This window comes from Rhinolophus sinicus, chromosome 3 (genome assembly GCF_057876585.1).
Source record: "Rhinolophus sinicus isolate RSI-liver-muscle chromosome 3, RSI-T2T, whole genome shotgun sequence".
NCBI classification, from domain to species: domain Eukaryota; kingdom Metazoa; phylum Chordata; class Mammalia; order Chiroptera; family Rhinolophidae; genus Rhinolophus; species Rhinolophus sinicus.
The window spans coordinates 164,818,866-164,830,210 of NC_142503.1; positions in this window are offsets into that span (position 1 = coordinate 164,818,866).

Sequence of the window (11,345 nt, forward strand, 5' to 3'; positions counted from 1 at the left end):
CAGTTTCATGTTGTAGATGAATCAATAGATCAACAACATTTATTTGACACCTACTGCATTTCCTCTTCCAAGTGTAGCAAGGATTACAGAAGGACCCACCATTGGAAAGAAGGGATGTCAGACCTTCCTGAAATGTGAACACTCAGGCCATGGGGATAACGTAATGGTGAAGGCCCTTGACATGTCGACTAAGCTGAAGGCCCTCCTAACCCCTCTGGGATACTAACGAACTCATCTTCAGATGGACGGTCACTGAAGATGTGGGGTGAGGAATGGCAAGAAAAGGAGAGAGCATGACACCAGACAGTTATCCATAGGGCATCTAGCTGAAGCCCTCAGAAACTTGGAGCAATTTTTATATCAAAGAAGTATTAACCAGACAGGCTCTACCTTGCATGGGCCAGGATGTTGGGTGCAGACTAAAGGAGATGGCACACTGGATTTGGCCATGTCCTTTCCATTTTGAATAAAAAGAGTTCTATCTCGGAAAAGTAGGTGAACTCAGTGGTGGGTAAGTTGCAGTAGAGTGAAGCAAGGTCTGCTGGGAAATGGTCACACTGACAGGTTCCCATAGTCCCCCAATCCTGCGAAAGGGTGTCCTGGGGGGCTCCTGCCCTGTGCTGCACATGAAGACTATCAGTACAGCACGGTGGGGGTGGGATAGACGGCAAAGTCTGATAATTGGCTACAAACACCCATCCTGCCTCCTGCCTTTCAGTGATAGAGCTAAGAATACGGCAGTGTAGATGGAGACTGTACTTCCCATCCTGACTTTTTTTCTCCTTCATCCTATGAGGGAATTTATTTAAGTAATAGCTTTACTGAAATATAATTAACGTACCATACAAGTCACCCATTTATAGTGCACAATTCAATAGCATTTAGTATATTCACCAAGTTGTTAAGCCAATAATATAATCACTTTTAGCATGTCCCTAGATTTTCCTCCCATCCTTTCTATTCAGCTTCTTACTTTTTCCTTTCTTTTTCCTTCTTTCTCCCTATGCCCTCCCATTTGTCTTATTCAGTAAGAACTCATTTATTAGCCAGCTTGCAGAATTTTCTGCTTTTCAAAGAAATTTCAGACGTATATTCAGTTTCCTTTCATGATTGTGTTACCCTATGTCCTTTCTGGCCTTTTCTGCCTTTCCCAACCTGAGCCATCCTCTTCTGCCTCACCTTATTGTCCCAACATCTCTAAATCAGAGATGATCATATTGAGAGTACATCTCTCCCTATTTGGACGTGCAGGTACAATTTGCCAAATTCATTGCTGATGTCCATCATTAATGTCCTGAAACCAGCCACTTTGCCATTAGGGGAGAAGCAATATTTGTTTCTATTGTATAGAAAGGAGAAACTATGCTCCAAAAGAAAATACTGATTCACCACCTCAACTGTTAATTTTGCTAAAGTCTTCAATAGAGGCAAAATAAAATGTAAATCAATGTCTGCACGATGAGCAGCAAAGGGAGCTAGAACCAAGCTGTCCTAGACAAGGACACTGGTGGTTATTGCTGGAGCTGACATACATTGGCTTGGATTTAACAAATCGATTCAGCACAGCTCGGTGCCTTCAGATGGTAAGAATCAAAGCGTGAGGCTTAACACTAAATTAGCTGTGTGCCCCTACCTCACAGCAGAGCCAAAATGAGGCAGCATTTTTTTAAATCCCTGCACCTCTTGTTGACTGCCAAAAAGAATTCAAAGCAAGGCAAAATATGCCTCCTGGTGTTTGGGGAGGTACAAGATACATTTAAAAATTGATTTACGCTTAATTGCTCTTGAAGCTTCATTATTCCAAGTATAAGTATGAAAGCAGACTTATTTGTTAATGCACTGAAGGTAGCAAGAGATGTGCTGTTTTTCATCTACAACCTGATCCGCCAGCTGATTCATCTGCTTCCGTTTTCATTTTCCTGTCATTGATTTATTAATGATGTCTTACTTATCTGTGGTTCTTTTGTGGGGTGGGCTTCGTCTGGCACGGTCTCAAGAGAGATGTTCTGTACCTTTCCCAGCATCAAAAACCCAGCCCCCTTCTCGGGGGTTCTTTATCACCGCTCCAGAGATTAGAGACTTTAATCATTTAGTAACTGAAATAACCTCCGTGGGCTTGCAGACTTTATGGCCAATTTGTCTTCAGTGCACAGAATTCAACTGCTTTTCCTGGCTAAGAAATGGGCCCTGCTTGTTTCACTGCTTCTTTGCACCGTGGGCAATCTGTGTGCTGTCTGTAGACCCCATGAAAATAGTGAATGGCTCTGGGCAGCTCAGGACCACAAGGCTTGGCTCAGAGAATGCACAGGTACTTGCCATGGAGCTGTTAACATTTGGAGTTGTTTAGAGAGTTGGTGTGGCTTTTAGGTCCAAGCTGCACAGAAAGGGAGTGTAGACAAGAGGGTTAAAATTTGAGGACCATTTGCAGAACCATTGGTCCAAATGCCAAATGGCCCCCTTTGGTTGTCTATGTCAACAGGAAAAAAAGATCCTGGTGTGTTATGAAACTTGGGACCCCTGGTAAACCTAAGATGCTGCATAAATTGAGGCTTACAAAGACATGTTTCACCATTAAGTTTCACCTGAGGATCTGAAAGTAATTTCCTTTGCGTGGTTAAGGTTTTAAAACTCTGTGTATGTGAGTAGGTAGGTTGGTGCAGTGGATGTCAGGATTCTCTGTCCACATCGCCCTGGTGGACTCAGGCATCCATTGCCCCCTCCACCCTCTATGCCAGAGGCCAACAGCTCTCAGCTAAGACCTTTTCTGGGACTTGCACTAGGCTGAAGAGAGCAAGCCACCTTGCTCAAGGTCCTACTGCCTATCCAGGGACAGCCTTCACTGGGTGACTGTTTGATGGGGCAAAAAGCCTGGCCCCCTCATTCCAATTTGGGTCCGCAGTGCAGGGCCATCCCAGATGCTGAGCCTCTGTTGGGACCACATCATCATTCATCTTCTCCCTCTGCCCAATTCCGCTTCCTTTACTTCCCCCTCAAAGGTCGATCCTGAGAGCACTTCCACTTCCTAATAAGCTTTCTGTAGACAAATCTGTCTCTGACTTTGCTTCCCTGGAAACCAGACTACTCTTAGTTGGTACTAAGAGTGATGAATCACAAACTAAAAGCTATGTGTGAAAGCCAGAAGGCCGCCATACAAAGAGACTCATCTGCAGTTGGAGGGCAAAAAAGCTGAGGAACAGGCCAAGGGTTTAATTATGGAAGTGGCAGAGCTCCGGAGGACATTGTGTTCTCAGCCCCAACAGGTCTGCTGTGCCACCGCTAGGAGTGGGACCTTGAGACATAGGGTAGGTCTATGTGGGTTGATGCACTAGAAGAACATGAATTCCCAGATTCTTCTGAATCTTCTGGGCCCACTCCTCTGTGTTAAAGGCTAGTGCTCCTCCCTTGCCTGAAGAGGGTGTAAAAGTCTCTGCTTTGCATGACAACACACTCCTTTTCCCCCAAATCCACTCACGGCCCCCCTCCTGACCAATAGACAAATGATAGGGTTGAGTCACAGCATAACTTGGCTGGGGATGTGCTAAAAGAGGAGTAGATATACTATGTACGGCCAGAAAGTCCTCAGCATATGCTGCTTCCAGAACTTGGATCCTCATACACTGGGCAAAAGGGAATCCTGAAACATTTCCGACATGTTGGACACTGGGTCTGAGCTGATCTCGATGGCTGGGGAGCTGAGGTGTCATCTAGGCTTCCTGTTAGAGTCGGGGACATGCAGGGTGATAAAGAAGGTGCTGGTCAGATTCACCTCTCATTTGTCCTCTAGGGGCACAGACCCAGTAGGTGGTCTCTTGCCTAGACCTGGAATGTATAATTGGAACAGATAATTGGTAGTTGGCAGAAAACCCATATTAGCTCCTTAGCTGTGGGGTAAGAGCTATCATTGTGAGGAAGGCAAACAAAAACTATCCCCTTTCCCACCAACCAAGATAGTAAATAAAAAACCACTTCACAACCAAGGGAGAATGGCAAACATTAGTGTTGTCCTTAAACACCCAAAAGAAACAGGGGGTAGGGGGAAGTCCCCATCATATCCCCATTAATGAACTAATCTGTCCCCTGCAAAAGCCAGACAGATCTTGAAGAATGAGATAGTGAATTGCTGCAAACTCAACTAAATAGTTGCCCCAACTGCAGATGTGTCACATGTGGCCTCTTTGTTACAACAAATTAACGTGACCTTGGCACATGGTTGTGGCTATGAATATGGACATGGGTTTTCTCATTTCTATCAGAAAGGTAGATAAGAAACAGTTCATAGTCATTTTGGATAAACGAGAAAATACATTTATGGTCTTTTTCCAGGACTCTGCAAACTGCTCCACTCTGTCATAAATAAGACGGAAGTCATGCATCTGGGAATGGACACAAGGCCAAAGGGCGTAGCTGCATGAGTAGACGGCCCAGATCCCCGTTTCATCCACTGATACACTGGTGCCTCTCCCTCAGCTACACGACCATCTGACAATGGAGAGTAAAGGTCAAGTTTGGTTTATGATAGATCAGCTCAATATGTAGGTACAAGTTGAAAATCTTCACAGTGGGCAGAGCTTTGGGTGATTCATCTCCCTACCACTTTGGGTAGAAACCAAAGTGGTCTGAGGTTAGAATATCTGTGGACCCCTAGACAGTGGTGAATGCTTGTCTGGATGGTCAGGGACCTGGAAAGAGGACGATGAAAAGATCGAGGACAAAGAGGTCTGAGGAAGAGAGGCCAGCTGGGGGAGAGGATACCCAGTGAGGATGGGGCGCCATCCTCCAGGACTCAGGCTATACCCTAAATCAACAACCACTAAATGGCAGTGCACACGTATAGAGGTCTGGCCTGCTCACCCCAATTCGGGACAACCTTGCAAGGCCATCCAGCCCCAAAGCTCACTGTAGGATTAGCTGAGGCTTTTTTTTTTTTTTTTCTCGAATCACTGCATCCTAGTTGAACTTCTTCTACTACCCAATCCTTCCTCCTTAACTCCTCCATGGATAATACTCCCCAATAAATCACCAGCATTCAGATTGTGTTTCCTGGAGACCCCACCTGAGACAATTGCCACATGGGCTTTCCTAACTGGCATTTTTATTTACAAAGCTCCATACCACTTTTAGTCTGACAGGCAGGATGGTGTAAGCTAAGCCAATAGGGAACCTGAAAAAAAGATAGGAGTTATCATTCAGCCTGTCACCTAGTAATTCAGTGGCCAAGTGTTGCACGAGCCTTGGGCCCTATCATTTACGTTCAAGATCAGCTTTTGCCCAAGTGGGCTGCAAGGGCCACCTACAGTCTGACAAGAGGATCAAGTCTTCTCTACCCCCACCCTCTGCCTTTCTCCTACCTCACTCCCAAACCCTGGCATATCAGGGTTGTATTAAGAGGCAGTGAAAAGGAACAGAAAAGAGAATGTAAGAAACAGAGGTTCATAAGAAGAATACTGATCAGCTGTGTCAGTTATGAAGTCCAGGCTCTGTGCAAATGTTCTTCAGCCTCCTTCAATGAGCTCACATGGAATGGGACTCCTGAGGAAATCCTCGCATGTAGACTTCTGCTCCAGGGCATTTCACTTCCATAAATTAAAATGCACAATTAGGCACCCTTGTGTTTAGGAATATATCAGGTCTAAAACGTAAAAGTCCTCTCCTGCAGACCAAAACTCTTCTCTTCACCCTAATAACACCGAGAGTGGATTGCTTCACTCTCAGCGTGCTCTCCTGCCTCTCGGTCTGCAGACGCGTGTGCTGTTCGTGGGGAACTTGGCTACTTGATGTCTCACGTTCCTGTGCTTTGACTCATTTGATGCAGTTCAAAGAGGTCATTTTGTTTCCTCTCTTCCTTGCTCCCATCTCCTCAGATTTGTTTTTGTTTGTTTTGTTGTTGTTGTTTTTGTTGTTCTTTTTAGCTGCCAGACACTAAGTAAATGCAGGGCCAAAACTGGGGATTAAATGCGGTGACTTGTTTTAACTTTTTTTAAATTTCAGAGTTGCTTAATAGAATTGCAAAGAGAAATGTACATGTAACAGGAACTCAGTAGCTTTAAGATTGGAGAAGGAATTTGAAACTCAAATTCTTGCAGCTTCTTACTAAAAAACTGTAATGATCCATTTGGATGAAGCCAACACTGCTGGAAATGCCACTCCCACCCTGCTCCCAGCTCTGCCCAGCTGCAAGGGCTGATGATTTTTAACAGAAAGGTCCAACCAAAGCCAGTCCCTAAGCCAATCCAAGCAAGCTGAGTTTATCCAGGGTCCCACACTCATCATGCATGTGATTTAGAATTAGGTTCTTAAGCTTGGTGGTTGCTGCGCAAGGAGCTGCAGTTTTTCTTAAGTTTTTGTGTGTACTCTATACAGCAAGGAGCTTTTGTGCTGCTTTATGAACTTTTCTTCTTGGCTTGGAGCTGCTATGAACTCCAGCCCCCTAGTTCAAATTCAACGCCATGACCATCTGCTTAACCCGTTCTCCCCGCAGAGCCTTATACTGTTTTTATACACACCCACCTCCCTTCTACCCCAGCTTGAAGCTTTTCTGCTTCAATCCACATGGACTCCATCCCTTCTTAGAAGACACTGTTATTATCCACATGCTAAGGAATATTCTCTCCATCCAGAGACATCTTCTACCAGTTCGACTATTTGAATAGTAATACCATCCTGGGTGGGACCCAAGATTCCCATGTTCCCCACTCATTATCTTCGGAGGCCTGTCCTCTTCTGGAGAGGCCACTGCTATAGCTGGATCTCTCTCTGGTCCTGACCCCTGTCAATTCCAGCATATTTTCGTTTCCCTAGGAATGCACTATGGGGGCCTGGGGTTACATGCAGCTAACCCACAATTGACTTGCAAAGAAACTACAATGGGGATAAAACTTTGGAAACATGCTCCCATGTAATCATACCCAGGGCTTGTATGTTTTAGTTAGACACCAGATAGGTTGGTATGTTAAGACATGACTCCAGTAATTCTTATATATATTTTTCCCACTCCAGAACCTTTTGAAATGCACACCTGGCCCCCAAAAGTCCACTGAAATGCACCTTGGGAGACAGTAGCTTAACCTGAACAATTCAAGTAAATGATGTCTTTATTCCTTCTCCTCCTGTGAAAGCTGTAACATCAGAGAAGTTTCATGCCTTTGTTTTCTGCCAGTAAAATTGTGAATCTTAAAGTTCTTGGAAATATTAATTTGACTGATATACTAAACCACTTCTGAAGGCAGCCTCTCTAATGTATTTCAGAATCTAGGGGTAGAAAAATAAGAGTTTCACCCAGATATTTGCTTATTTCCCAAATGAGTGAGGCATAGAAGTTAAGTCTCACTACAGTGACCCATGTGAGACCTAAGGGTCCATTTCTGTCTGTTACCTACCTTTTGTGTGCCTTGGGTTTGGCAAAAATGCCTTGTTCCATATTTACCCAACTTTAGCATGTAGTTAGGGTTTGACACTCACTTCCCTCTTGAGAAAAGAAACTAAAAAAAGTAGTGTCTTATGAAAGTTGAGCTATTTCATATATACTTGTTTAATAACTAAATATTGCCAGGACATCTATTCCAAATGAAATAGTTTTTAATCCTAAATGAAATATGGAACTTTTTAGCTACTCTCTGACATTATTTGATTGTGACTGTATTAGTCTCCTATTGCTGCTGTAACAAATGACCACAAACTTAGTGGCTTAAAATAACACAGATTTACTATCTTTCAGTCTCACTGGGCTAAAATCAAGGTATCAGTAGGGCTGCCTTCCCTCGGAGGCTCTAGGAGAGAATCTGCTTTCTTTTCCAGCTTCTGGAAGTTGCTTGCATTCCTTGGTTCATGACCCGCTTCCATCTTCAAAGCCAACAATGGCTTATCCAGTCTTTCTCACATCCTGTCATTGACACAGACTGTCCTGTCTCCCTCTGTCACTTATGAGGACACTTGTGATTACACTAGGGTCCCCCAGGTAATCCAGGATCACATCCCCTCTCAAGATCCCTCAAATCTGCAAAGTCCCTTTTGTCATGTAAAGTAATATGTGCACAGGTCCCAGGAAGGAAGATGTGGGCATGTGGGTGGTGGTCGGGCATGATTCTGCCTACCGGAATTGTACTGAAGCATACACAAGTTTGCGTGTTCTTTGTAAAACATTTTCATTCATTTTATAAGTCAGAAATTAATTCCTGAGGAAGTTTTAAAGATCGGTCAAGGTTATTCTTGAGGACGCTCCACCAGTCGATTGCTTAGTCATGACCCATCCAATTTCTTGAGGAAAGAGTAATGTTTTTTGGATCTGAGACATACAGATGACCACATGTATTTGTCACCTTCACTTTGCCAAGTCTCCATTTTGTTTAATTCTGTAGAGATTTGTCATATTGCCCTTGGAAACTAGCCCCTCCTAAACTACTGTCAATTTGGGATTAGATGAGAAAAATTATGAGATGGATGCTCGATGAATATTACAACTTCATCAGCAAATAATAAAGAAAAGGAGATTTTTTTAAAAAGCATTTGTGTTGGGGTTTTGTTTAAAACAAGGTTTACCCCTCCCAGCATTGCTCTAGCCTGGTGATTCTCTTCATTTTGGTCACCATTGCAGTGTTTTTCTATTTGCAACACCATACAAGCTGATGTGATGCAGCCAGCAGCTGCCCCTGTGTGTTAGAAATGTCCTGCAGCTTAGCATGAAGAATCAGGACTTAATTCATTTACCCTGGCTTCTCCATGGCTTTCTCTGCCAACACAGCTGCAGCACAGCTCCTCCATCTAGAAACCTGGCAGCCATCCCAGCTGGGCGCTACCTGCCAACACTTTTCTGAAGACCAGCCAGAGGAGGGAAGAATAGGAGGGCAAGAGGCTGAGGAGGAAGGGAAGAGAAGATGCAAATTTAATTGCATTGGCCTTCAGCCCCCCGCCTTAGATCTCCATGCTGTCAGAGGTGGTGACATTCTTGCATTTAGCAGCCTTCACTGATCTTGCTTGTAAAAGTCCTATTTAGATGTAGGCACGCTTTCCTGAGGTATGAGTCTTGGGAATTACCCTGATCTTCCTCTTTATTTTGCAGTTATGGAGAACTAGGAACACAACACTGGCTGGAGTGGTGGCCTCCCATGCAGAAGAGTGGTGAGTTGTCGTTCTTATGTCTCCTTACTAATATGCTAATCATTGAATTATGTGTTTTTCTCATTTCCATAATGTGCTACAAGAATACTGTCCAACTTTTCTAGGATGAGAACCTCTTGTTAATGTCAAATGTTACAGTCTTCACACATGATAGTTGTTGCACTTTTCGTGTTAGTTGATTTTTAAAATATGTGATCAAACGATTCTGAGTTCAGTAAGCTTCTGGATAAACTTATGTTATTAATCACAATGGTACCTAAAATAATATTTAAAACTGGTGAAGACAGAGACTGCTGGGGTACCTGGTGCAAAGTCTGTGTTCTTTAATGTTAATAGAATTAAGACAGTGCTTGTTGTGACTATGGATTCATGGGCCGCCTTTCAATAATGTGACACCCTGGAGAGGGGTGGCTCACAGGAGAGCACACCACTGGAGGGAAACAAGGACCAAACTTGCCCAGTTTTGTGTGTGCGGGGGCTGGGGCTGGGAGCAGCGCTGTCAGCTCTCAACAAGAATGTATACGCCCCAAGGGAAAGATCGCTGTTCAGAGCAGGCCCACCCACAGGAAACCACACTGTTGAGATCACTGCTTTCAAGGTTCAGAATCCTTCAAAACAAAGCTACCCTGTAGGCAGGGACTTCAGTTACTCCCTTTGGTTTATATTACACACCTTACAAGGAAAAGTGACCCCACTGCAGCTGGAGCTAAGAGAGGAAACCATCCAAGTAGACCAGAAGACACAGCCTGGATGGCCAGCTCTAGTCCACAAAAAGGACCTCCCCAGGGGAGAGTGATTTCAAGTTCCATTATCCTGCCAGTAAGTTGGGGACCAAAGAAAAGGAGTATGAGAACTGGTTAGAAATCGGAGTGATAGAAGTATTTGGAAACCAACAGGGCATGGTGGTGCCTCCAGTGTATCAAAAAGGACAAGGAGCCAGAGCGCTTAAGAAGGTCCTGAAGCACACCCCTCTCACCCCCCACCCTAAGGAATAGTCATTAACCCTTTGGTTGCTGGATCAAGGGAAGGCAAGGGGTTCTAAGACGGCTGGGTAGTCTTGTAGGGACTCAACGCAGAGGTGACTTGGCAACTGGTAAGAAAGCATTTCAATATTTAACAACTGCAAAAGCTATATCCCTACATATGGGCTGCTGATGTCTGTAATGTAGAATTCTAAAGTGATGTCATAAAGCGTTGTGGAGCCACGGGAGAAACTATTGACAGAATCCCATTCCTTCATTTTTCTCTCACTGTAGCTAAAGTGAATTCAAACCTAGATTCTCTTTTCCTGCGAGAATGAGACTTTTAGATAAAAGCATCTTTTCCTGAGGTGAAAAGGGAAATGACTCAGTGTTGAGTGCCTGCTATGTTCCAGCCTCTGGACTCCAAGTTTTATATCCATAGTTTCACATTCCCTCACAACCACCGCCCAAGGGGTATTTATTATTCCCATCTTACAGATGGAGAGGCCAGGCCCCCAAGGTCACACATCTAGTGAAGGGTGGATCCACATTCCACCCAACTCTACCTGACTCTGAGCTGCTCTTTTCTTCCTCCCACCGCATCACACAGTGTTTAAGATTTTCTTGTAAACTTGTTGGGAATACAGTTCTCCAGGTAGGCATTAGGGCTGTGTATTTTATCAAACAGGTCCACTGTATTCTTTTTAAGTCCCCAAATCGACTCTTCGTATATAACAATACTCATTTTATTTCCATTTACTAACTCAATAGTAACTCATTAATCAACCTAATCACACTAAAGTTACCATTTGTAATGGAGCGACGAATAAAGCCACACTGAACTTCTGTGCAATATGTGCTTACTGGATTTAATAAAGCCTTTTGGCTTTAATTCTTTTACTTAAGATTCCTTACTATCAAAAGGAAGACATCGTTCAATTAAAAACACATACATATGACACACGCATAGACATTCCCCAGAAGTTAAGAGTTCCAGTAATTCTGAAAGATTTCCTTGGGTTTTCCTCTAAGTATTTTCCATGGAAATCAATTTCATGGACTTGTTAATAATGTGAGCAAAAGCCTCACGATAGCGATTACGTCCTTTCATGAAACCTTTCCAACCCCCATTACTCCTCAGCCTTTTTATCTTCTACTGTTTGTTGATAATGCTGTGTTACAAATATCGATTACATAAAAATCCATCATGATAAAATTAATTAGGAACAGACATTTATCAAACATCTGATACATACCAGATTGCTAAAT